At 39.3% G+C, this 12,098-nt stretch overlaps 1 protein-coding gene and 1 pseudogene across 1 annotated transcript in view; one reads left to right on the forward strand and one right to left on the reverse strand.

The window, feature by feature from the left end:
• PTCHD1 (patched domain containing 1) overlaps positions 1 to 12,098 on the reverse strand; it is an 83,089-nt gene that overhangs the window by 51,393 nt on the left and 19,598 nt on the right. The window lies entirely within an intron of this gene.
• LOC148125097 (E3 SUMO-protein ligase KIAA1586-like) lies at positions 8,447 to 9,205 on the forward strand (annotated as a pseudogene).

A 12,098-nucleotide genomic window follows, 5' to 3' on the forward strand; every position in this document is an offset into this window, starting at 1 on the left:
TTGTCATGTTTTACAAGAAGCATTGTGTTGACGAGTTCATTTTAACAGTAATATAGAATTGGAGGGAGGGACTGCAATTCTCAAGCCCAACATTGCCAAGTACAATCCATCTGCACTAATAGCCATAGTGTGGGACTTTTTCCCTTAACATCATTCCCTTCATACTCTCATTTTAGACTACTGTCAAGATTGTATTGATGCAAAGGCTGAGCCCAGTCTTATAAGATTTATAAGGCTCCCTTTCTATTGGTTTCTGGCAGATTTATCTGCCTGCAGTTATAATACCAGAAGAAGTTCCATCATCCACTTTTTTTCATGGTATCTCTGAAAGTGGATAGGCTGGGAGCATTACACAATGTTATAAAGAGAAGAAATCTGTGAATTCAGGGGTGGGATTCAAAAATCCCAGAAACCGGTTTGTTGCCTGGTTGCTGGGTGGGCATGGCCTACTGGGACTTCCAGGAGGACTGTTTTTTGCCTTCCCCAGGGTCTGGAGGTTTCCCTTGGGCCTCTGGGAGGGTGAAAATGGACTCCCCCAGGCTCCAGAAGCCAAAAAACAGGTCTGTTTTCTGGACTTCTGAAAGGCTTGTTCTTTCACCCTCCCAGAGCCTCCACGTGAACTCTGCACTTATCTGCATCCAAAATGGGCCACATGGAGACTCCTGGGAGGGCTGGGGCCAGCTACTCAGTTCAACTACTGGTTCAGTGAACCAGATGTAAATTTAACATCCGGTTTGCCCGAACCAGTCCGGACTGGTAGAATCCCACCCCTGTGTGTATTGGGTGTTACTCAGTGTGGTAAGCCACGCAGAAAAGAAAGCAATAGTGGGTGGTGCCAAAGCAGGCCAAGTACAGTGTAGGAAGTCCCCCTGCCCCACAGATTAAAATATTTTTTTATTTTGGAATATTAAAAAGAGGCAGGATAGAATATTTTCTCCAAAGGAGAAAAACCTTAACAAATGCAGAAAGCAGCCCCAGTCTTCCTGCTATAGAAAAACAGCCTCAAGCACAGGCTTGAAGGGGCTGGTCTTTAGGAAAGGAGATTTTGTATCCAATCAGAAAGACTGGGCCAATCTATTCATAAGCAAAGAGACTCCAAATAAGCAATACAATAGGCAAGCCAAACCTGAAAGGATTCGTTCAGACAAACACTAGGATTTGCATTTCCCCTTTTTCTTGTAGAGTAGGTCTATCAAACTCATGGCCCTTTGGGCCAGATGCACTAGGCACCCCTACGCCCGGGGGAAAAAGTTGTGATATGTCAGGTGACAACACTGACGATGCAAGTTTGACATCCCTGCTGTAGAGCCAGCCATGATGCCTACATGATCCCATAGGAATCTGACAACAGTCATTAAAATATTAAAGGACATGTTATTTCATAGGAATAGGCATCTCAATTACAAAGCCCCAAAGAATGTACTCTCAACCCCATTTTGTCAGCCACCCTAGAAACATTCTGCTGTCACTAGTTTCTGGCTACCAAATAAACAGAGATTTCTTTTTCTTCAGCCTGTCTTCATTTTTATTTCCAGCATCAATTATGGCCACAATTGAGCCCAAAATTTATGTTGCTGTGTGACAAATTTATTAAGTGAATCATTGCAGTTGTTAAGTTAGTAACATGGTTGCTAAATGAATTTGGCTTCCCCATTGACTTTACTTGTCAGAAAGTCGCAAAAGGTAATCACATGATCCTGGGACAGTGCAAACATAAATATGAGTCAGTTGCCAAGTATTTAAATTTTGATTATATGACCAAGGGGATGCTGCAATGGTTGTAAGTGTGAAAAATGGGCATAAGTCACTTTTTTCAGTGCCATTGTAAGTTTGGACAGTCACAAAGTGAACTGTTGTAAATTGAGAACCACTGGTACAGATGTTAGTCCTGAAACTAAATAATAAAATTTGCTTGTTACTTAAAAAAAAAAATGCTGCCAACTTGCTGAAGCATGCCTCCATTGCTATGAAAATCAGGTAGGGCAATTTTATCCACATACACACCATATCTATGTAAGCTTGTATGAGATTATTTACTATAAAGAATAGTCAATGAGTTTATAGGTCCAATTACTGAATACTGTATACTTCCTTATTTCATCTTTTTTCATTTATTACATGTGCTTTATGGCAGGTTAATTAAGTCTGGTGTACGAATACGACCTGCCAAGGTGTTGCACAAGCTTGCTCACAACAGATACTTCTTCTTAGTTCTTTTTATCCTGATCTAAAAAAGAATGGAGGTGGATTGGCTGAAATGCCAGCTTGTCTTTGTAATACCAAGTATTGGTAATTAACAGAGGGAGTGGGGAGACTTGCAAAGAAGATTCCTCCCATGAAATCACTGAGTTGTGTTAATAGTAACTTCATAGAAATCTATAAAAGCTTCGTTTCTTTCATAAGGGAGCTCTTATGTCAATGCTTCAGATTTCTCATTTCCCCACTGTCACAGGTACTTTTTTTTCCTTTCTATCCTTCAGTTCACGCTTCTCCAGTCTTTTCAAACATCTGTTTTTCTAAGAGATCCTGGAGAACAGTAGTTCACTCCGCTCATATCAGTGGCCATGCCAGGCTTATTGAATGGGTTTTTATTTGACGAAATAAATGATAGTGGTTGTGCCATGAACATTATGGATAAAGGCTAGACAGATTAAATACTTTAGAATAGAATGTGCTCGAGGGAGCTTGCAGGTCTTCTAGTCCAGCCCCCTGCTCAAGCAGAACCTATACTATTTCAAATAAGTGATTATCTAGTCTCTTCTCAAATACTGAAATACTGTTATCATGTCACCCTTAATTTGTCTTTTCTTTAGATTAGCCAAACCCAAACCTTACAGTAGTTCTTCATATGTTTAGCTTTTGATCATTTTAGTTGCTTGTCTCTGAATTTTTTTTCCCAAAGTCTCAACATCTTTTTTGTAGTATGGTGACCAAAATTAGTTGCAGTATTCCAGATGTAGTCTTACTAGGATTTTATAAAGTGATACTAATACTTCACGTGATCTTGATTTTATGCCTCTGTTGGGGTGTGATGCTAGTTTGCCACTTCATGATGCACCTTGGATAGCACATAAGTGTGAACCAAACAACTTGCAACAATTGGCAGCAAGACTATGTTGAAGAATTGGCAGTTAGCAACAGTTGGCAGCAGTGGTGGTATAGCTCTGAGGAGCATCTGTGAGCGAACTGGTTCACTCTGACAATCAACTGCTGGCCTGCCCCGGCTCTATTCTTACCTTTATTTCTTGCTTTTCAACCTCAGCTTGCTTGGCACAGCATAGCCAATTGCCGCACATCAGGAGTTTTACACACAGCAGAAGGTGAACTGAAATGCTGCGCGCGCGCAAGGCATGCTCACACCATACCAGTAAGAAAATTTTTTGAAACCCACCACTGGTTGGCAGTCAGAATCTTTGTAGAAATCCTGGCTCTCTAAATACATGGAAATGGATAAACAAAATGGCTCCCCATCCTGAGCCACATTGTGAAGGAATACAACAAAATTACAATTCCCTCAACAGCTGTCTAACAACTTTAACATCAACACACAGTGGAAAGCCAAATGGGCTGCTGAATGCCCAGATACAGGCAGTTACATAGATGACCCTACACAAAAGGTGCCAGATTTGAGCTTCCTCGCCAGCATTGGTCAACTCTGAACAGGATCCGTACCCAACATGTTTTTAAGTGGGGTCTTGTCTCTACCCCTCAGTGTGACTGTGGTGCTCCTCAACAAAATATCCATCAAATTGTGTCTGAATGTCCATCAAGAGTTTAACATTTGAACTACTGTAAGTCCATGTATTTACCATATGCTAAATTAATAAATAAATAAGCATCTGTTTATACAACCAGGATTGTATTAGCTTTTTTAGCTGTTGCCGCATACTGCTGGCTTATATTCCATCCACTAAAACTCCAAGGTCCCTCTCACAGTTATTGTTTTTGAGCCAGTTCATGCCTAATCTGTACTTATACTTTTGATTTTTCCTGCCTAAGTATAAAACTTTGCTTTTTTCAACATTAAAATTCATTTTGTTAGATAGAGCCCATTGTTCAGGATTGTCAAGATCATTTTGGATCCTGAGCTTGTCTTCTGGGGTGCTGGCTATTTCTACCAGTTTAGTGTCACCTGCAAATATGATGAGTTCCCCTTCTATTCCCTCAACTAAGTCATTTATGAAGATATTGAAGAGTACTGGGCCTAACATGGAGCCTTGTGGTACTCTATTGCCTACTTTTCTCTCCATGTGGATGTAGTACCATTAAGGGCTACTCATTGAGTACAGTTTGTCAGCCAGCTACAAATCCACCCAATGGTGATGTCCTCTATTCCACATTTTTCTAGCTTACCAAGAAGTAGGTTGTGGTCTACTTTGTCAAATGCGTTTCTGAAGTCTAAATATACTATGCCCACAGCATTTTGCTGGTCTACTAATGTAGTGACTTTATTAAAGAATGAAATAAGATTGATACAGATAGATAGAGATAAACAGAGTTGGAAGGGACCTTGTAGGTCATCTAGTCCAACCCCCCACCCAAGTGGGAGACCCTACACCATCAAATGGCAGTCCAATCTCTTCTTGAAAGTCTCAACTGATGGTGCTCCAACAACTTCCGAGGGCAAGCTATTCCATTGGTTGATTGTTCTCACTGTCAGAAAGTTTCTCCTTGTTTCCAGGTTAAATCTCTCCTTGTTCAGTTTCCATCCATTATTCCTTGTCTGGCCTACAGGAGCTTTAGAAAATAGCTTAAACCCTTCCTCCCAGTGGCAGCCCCTCAAATATTGGAAGACCGCTTTCATGTCTCCCCTGGTCCTTCTCTTTACTAGACTAGCCAAGCCCAGTTCCTACAACTGTTCGTTGCATGTTTTAGCCTCCAGTCCCCTAATCATCCTGGTTGCTCTTCTCTGTACTTTTTCTAGAGTCTCAACATCTTTTTTATAATGTGGTGACCAAAACTGGATGCAGTACTCTAGGTGTAGTCTTACTAAGGCTTTATAGAGTGGTATTAGTACTTCCCTTGATCTTGATTGTATCCCTCTGTTAATACAACTTAGGATTGATTGCATTAACTTTTTTGGCAGCTGCTGCACTCTGCTGGCTCATATTTAGCTGGTTGTCCATTAAGACTCCAAGATCCCTCTCACAGTTCCTGCTATTGAGCCTGGTTTCACCCAGTCTATATGTGTACTTTTGGTTTCTCTTGCTTAAGTATAGGACTTTACTTTTCTCTTTATTGAATTTCATTTTATTAGATATGGCCCAGTGTTCTGGTCTGTCAAGATCTATCTGGATCTTGAGCCTATCTTCTTGGGTGTTAGCTATTCTTGCCAGCTTGGTTTGGCATGATCTGTTTTTAACAACCCCGTGCTGGCTACTAGTTATAACTTTATTTGGTTCTAGTTGTTTGCAGTTGTCTGTTTTTTTATTTTTTCCAGGATCTTCCCAGATGTTCCTGGGTCTGGTCCCCCCCCCCTTTTTTTGAAAATTGGAATCACATCAGCCTCTTTCCAATCCTCAGATACTTCCCTGGTGCTTCAAGATTTTTGAAAGACATAGTACAATGGTTCTGAGATAATATCTGCCAGCTCCTTCAGATATCTGGGATGTAATCTGTCCGGTCCTAGTGATTTATATTCATCAAGGTCAGATAGGTGTTCTCTATTTTTTTTTTAATTTTAATTTTTATTTCTAGATTGTCTTTTACAGGGGTTTTGGGGTACGTTGGGCTATAATTTCTTTTTGTGTGAAAACTGATGCAAAGAATGAATTAAGCAGGATTGCTTTCTCCCTACTGCCTGTTACTTCCTTGCCATCTTTCTTTAGTGAGCCTACTGTTTTCTTGTTATTAATATGTTGAAAGAAACTTTTTATTATCTTTAACTATTTGTTCCAAATAGCCTCCATGTTTCCAGTGCAAAGTGTCCTCAAGAGGAGCTGGAGTTTGTATTCATTTAAAGACAAATCTTCAATACTCAAGGACTGGCTGAGAGCTGCTTTTACATGTTGAAATTTCTGGAGCTGAGCCTGCTTGATGGGTTTCAACATGTTCCTTGATTGCCTGGGTCTTTTGTCTTTCCTATCCTGGTGGCTAATTCTGCCAGGAAAGAGGAAAAGGGGACTTCCAGGTGAGTTATCTTAATAATGGCTGTACTTAAATATTCCTTTCAAATGGTGCTTTTTTTTGCCTGGGATTTTTTTTAAAGGTGGAAGGGCTGGCTTGAGTTTTCTGAGATTTCTGGTGCTGTGAGTTTTTAGGTCCTTTTGGGGGAACTATCATGCCTTGATGGTTTTTATTACAGTGGTTTTGTCTTCCCTGTCCTTATGGTTAAGTAAAAACTGGTTTTATCTGCAGTGTTGTTGTTTTTTTTGGGGGAACTGTTGTCATTCTTTTGCTGTTTTCCTGGCACTTTCCTAGGTTTACTTGGGGGCGGGGTGGGGTTGTATGCGCCTGAAGTTATCTACACATTAACAATGATCAAACACTAATAATATTTGCTTATCCTTTTTGGTGAACTTTCCTTATATAATTGGTGTCTTCTTTTATACTTTTAGATTTCTAACTCTGTTTCTGTTAGTCATTGATAAAACAAATCCCACATTAAAAAGTATTTGAAGCCTTCTCCTTGATTGTAAATTTGCAATTGTTAATTTATTCATTTCTGCACATTCTAGTATTTTTATTCATTTTCATATCTTTGTTTTTCCACTGCTCTGCAAATACAGCTGTTAAACATGTGTAAAATTAAATGTGTATTCTTCCCAACAAAATATTTCTGGTTTTAAATCCATATGTTGCTTTACTGTTGTTTCTAACCATTGTTGGAAGAAATATCCTAGGTTCAGTTCCAAGTGGGGAAAAAGTACTAGCACTCCTAACTTCAACTTCCCAATTACACAATTACCTGAAATCCTGGAGTTTGCTTTTGGGATACACTGGACAAAAAAACAACAAAAATTTCTTCCCTCCCTTCAGTCATAACCCACTCGGCTTTTCCTCTTATATACAGAAGGTCCCACACTCTGATGGCTCACCCTTGCTTTTCCTGTCCTGATGATCATGGCTCTATAGAGCTAGCAACAGGCAAGAGGGTGGCTAGAGGCCAAACAAAGAAATGAGATCCAGCTGCTGTCCAAGGATGAAGCCACTCACACACACGCTCTTCCTCCTTCCCTAACAAAAAGTCCTGTGCTCTGGCAAAACCCCCATGCTCTCCAGACTTTTGGTCTTTCTGCAGTTAGGAAATGCAGAGGAAGCAAGATCCAATTGTGTTTGGGAGAAGGGCCCTCTCACACACATATAAGCATACACATATTTCCCATGGTTTCAGTTTAGAATTTAGAGGTACTCACCTTCCTTCCAAGCAGCCTTGGAGCTCAACACTCAAAACTCCTTTAAAAACTTTGTTCCAAATGGCCAAGGTCCAGGAAAACTCATCCACAGACTCAATGGGTCTGTTTGCTGGCAAGGGAATCTTACCTGGGCCTGGTCCATTGGTTAGATTAGCTTGGAGTCCCTTCGTGGTTGCCAAATGTTGGAAGAATTATCCTTCTGGGCTCAGCTCCAAGTGGGAAAAAGACACCAGAAACATGAAGGCTGTCTGGAAGGTTCAATGGTGGACAGGACCACATGGCCTGGAGCTCTAGAGTGAAAAGGAAGGATGATCACATGCTTCAAGGTGAAGGAAGAGATCAAGAAAAAGGGCTGAGATGCTGAGAGTGCTTGGGTTTTATAACCTTCGTTGGGATTTGAATTGGAGCTTGTATTCTGATTGGTTGTCAGACTCCCATGGGGCCATGCAGGGGCAACTCGGTAGGATGTCCTGATTTCCAGGCTTGGTTGAGCCTTGCTGGATGATGATGATGCACTGAAAGGGCTTTTGAGCAATTGCTATAGTTTTACCTGGAGATCATTGTTATGTAAAGTATTCTGGCCCAGGCCTTAATGGCCCACAAACAAAAGTGGGTGTAAGCTTCTGCTTCTGAGGTGAGTTTCTGCTTCTGAGTTTCTACTCTTTTTAGAGGAAATAATCTGCCTTTTTAATATTTGCCAGCATATTTCATTTTTCTAGGAGAGGGATGGGTGCTAACTTCCTACACCATGACACCACTAACTCTTGAACAGCTACTTGCCTTGTACTGACCTAAATACTGAGCCTAATTCATATATTTAGTGAACTGAGGAATAAATTTTAGAAAAAGAATTCAGTATTGCTCTGTGAATGTACCTATGAAATTCATTCTTCTTGATCTAACTTCTTAAAAGAAAAACTATATCTTTCTTGTTTGTTGGACCCCAAACACATCCTGATAAGACTGTACATTGTTGGGTGAAAACAGAGGTCCCTTCTGTTATCTTTAGTCCTCAGCTTTCAGCCACAATCGAGTCTAATCAAAACACAATATTGTTTTATGTCTTTTGTAGTAGTAGCTGTTAGGCAAGGATGAAAAGGCAACATAGTGTGACAGCTTTCTTCGCCAAGAAACCAAGAATGGAACAATCAGAATCAGGTACAACAGATCCAGTTCCACATCCGTCATGGTCAAAAGCACCACAAGCACCACTGCCACCACTTGACTTGGAGAAAGCAGCAGGTCAGTCTCCAAAACTGAAAGTCTTCCTGTCTGCTGGATATTGCAGCAATATAGACGCTTGCAAGAGAAGTATGAGTGACTGGAAGTTTCAAACAAAAAATTTGATTGTAAGTAATGCCCAAAACATGACTTTGTAGTAGAGAAAGGTGTTCATGTGCCCAAGGGAGTGGAAACATTTCAATATTGAGGTGGCAGGGACAGCTAAAGAAGTTCAGCAAGCTTCTCTTAGGAAAAAATGAAAGAACATTTTACATCTAAAGCTCATGCTATTTGCAGTGATAACTTAAAACAAGGGGAACAGGATGCTATAACAAAAGCACTAGATAAGATGTCTGAAAAATATTTATCTACTACTTGTAGAGTATTTTTGAGTTTACAGTCTGACACAAAGATGTAAACCATATTCAGACATAGAAGGACAGGCAGAATTGCAAACTGTAATTGGAGTAGATCTGGGAGTAGGATTGCATTCACAGTCAACTGCAGTGAAAATAGTTGATTTCATTGCAAAAGAAATTAAAACCAAAATGTTTACTAGCATTATTGAACAGAATCTGAAAATATGTTTATTGAAGAAGCCTCAATGCTATCATGCAAACCAGTTGTGATAGTTTTCGGAAAAGTTGAGGATTCAGATAACCCACCAGCAATTTTTGTTGAGCTTGTTGAATTGGAAAAACAAGATGCAGAGACAATATGTTTTGGAAAGTTTACATAATGTTGGGTTTACTACAGAATATCTATAAAAAAAATTAATAGCATTTTGCTCTGATAGTGCCAGCATTATGCTTGGGAAAAAATCTGAAGTGAGCACTAGTATTGCAAACATCATAATATGGTGCTGCTTAAACCATTGCCTCCAACTTGTTTTAGATGATTCCATAAAGAAAGCAACTGAATCATTTCAAAATATTTCTTGACAAGATGCATAGTATTCTCCATAAATTCTGTAAGAGCCAAAATGAACTATTTGAAATATCTGAACTTGGAATTGAAATTGTAAAGATTGGTAGAGCTTTGGGACCAAGATGGACTGCCTGTAGTTTAAGGTCAACCTTAGCTGTGTGGCATGCTTATCCAGTACTACATCAGTACTTTCATGCAAATGAAAAATACTCCAATATGGCTGCCCATCTTGAAAATATATATATATTAAATAATTTGGCATTGATGATTGATATTCTAAATGAAATTTCTGTCAAATGCACTGCAAGGGAGAAATACAGACATTGTAAAGGCCAAAAAAACTTGTGCTGAGATCAATTAAAGCATTTTAAATGTTTAGACAGGGAAAGGGTCCTTATAGAAAAAAAAGATTGATGGATTAATTACTTCAGAAACCTTTAAAAATATAAAATTTGTACCAAATCATTGATTTGTTGGACTTCGTCAGGAAACTTTTGGAAAGCATCATAACAAATTTGAAGAAAAGACTAATGGGTTGTGAACATTTAAAAACAGCCAGTTGCAAGACACCATGAATAAATTATGATTTCTCCACTTTTTGGAGCCAGATTACTGGAATATTGAAGAAGTAGTAGTTCCATGGCCAGAAGTTGAAGAACAATTGCTTGCCTTTAGTGACATTTTTAATTATGAAATTAATATCAATGATTAGAGAGATTTCATAGAAAATGTTTTAAAAGATTCCAAGAACTATGCAATTCCTAACAGTATTAAAAAAGCTAAAGATATTGTCAGAACAATTGCTGTAAGTTCAGCAGAAGCAGAAAGAGTTTTTTCAAAAATGAACCTCATATGTTCAGAAAACAGAAGTTGCCTAACTGTTTCCAACATAACCAACCTGATGACCATTAGTGTGGTTGGCCTAACTCTAAAAGAATAGGACCCTATTCCTACCGTCAAAAAATGGTTAAGAGCACACCATCACACAGCCGATGATCCAAGACTCAAGATTAAGAAAACTGCAAGCGAGGAGGGCGCCAATGAAAGAACATTGTGGAAATATCTCAAAGTTAAAGACAAATAACACTTTTATGTAAGTATTTGTGTACCTCTTTTATTGTTTTGTGTACTTAATTTATTCTTATTTAAGTAGTAAGTGCATGAAATTAAAAACTACCTTTTGTATATCTTCTTTTTGTAGATCATTGATTAGAGCAAAGAAGTCAGTGACTTCGACTTGGCCATCCCATCCAGTCTCATGACTGCCAAGCTACGTCCACCCAGTCACATGACCCCTAAGCCATGCCCACTAAACAAGTCACGCCCACAGAACAGGTAGTAAAAAAATTTTTGAATTCCACCATTAATACATAACCTCAGGTACTATTACTTCTAGTTCACCATGTTTGCTCCCCAAGCTTTGTGCATTTGTATATAAGCATTTAATACTTTTATGCCTGTCCATAGGTATGTTTCCTGCATCTCCTAATTGCTGTTTGAGTTGGGTCAGTCTTTTTCTGAATACATTTCCCCCTGCTTTTGTGAGGAGCTGCCCATCCCTTGTCAAGAGCATGTAAGTAATGCAATCATGGTCCAGGAAATGAAAGTTTCCTTGGCAACACCAACCCTTTAGCCAATGATTTATTTCTAGAATTCTTTTTCTTCTCCAATGACCTTTCATTGGGAATACTGATGAGAACACTACTTGTGCTCCTACCTCCTTTACTGCCTAGTTGTTTATAATCTCTCAGTATTATACTTAGTTTCTTTGTTGTGTCATTCATCCCAATGTGAAGGAGGAGGAAAGGGTAATAATTTGTGGACCTAATTATTTGGTTAGGTTCTCAGCCATATCTTTGCTTTTTGTTCCAGAGGCAACATACCTCCCTAGATTGTATGTCTGGTCTGCAGATGGCTGGTTCTGTTCCTTTGAGAATAGAATCTCCTATCACCAACAATCACCTTCCTTTTTGTGGGGTTGCAGTCTGGGGTGCTTTTCTGTTTATCTCAGGTCTGCTTGTTGATGTGACTTTTCAGGGATATTTGATGCTGTCTCTTTTCTAGGTGTCTGCATGTTTTCATGGAGAGGGAGGTTGTGGGTCTGTGTATTTTCATCTAGGGTGAAAATTGATTGCTCAGTTTTGATCACTCCTTATCCCCTCCCACTTGTGACTGTATGACTGTAATTTTGTTACTTATATCTTTACGTGACTGTTTCCTAGTATAATTTGATTGCTTACTGTATCCTATGACTATTATTAAGTGTTGTACCTGATGATTCTTGACTCTTGATGAATGTATCTTTTCTTTTATGTACACTGAGAGCATTTGCACCAAGACAATTTCCTTGTGTGTCCAATCACACTTGGCCAATAAAGAATTCTGTTCTTTTCTATTGAAGGGGCTGCTTCTGGTTGGGTTAGATTGGGCAGTAGGGGTTTGTTAAATATATACTTCTTCTTTCTTGGATTATTGTGTTTCCTTCTATGTGTGACATGCCTCCATTTGTCTTCCTCCAAGGGTTTATCAGCAGGGTCAAATCCTCTGGGACTTATTTGTTCATTATTTGGTTCTGGGTAGAGGTTTGGTTCTACT

This window comes from Pseudonaja textilis, chromosome 8, assembly GCF_049901715.1.
Source record: "Pseudonaja textilis isolate UNSWEBS1 chromosome 8, rPseTex1.2, whole genome shotgun sequence".
In the NCBI taxonomy this organism is placed as follows: Eukaryota; Metazoa; Chordata; class Lepidosauria; order Squamata; family Elapidae; genus Pseudonaja; species Pseudonaja textilis.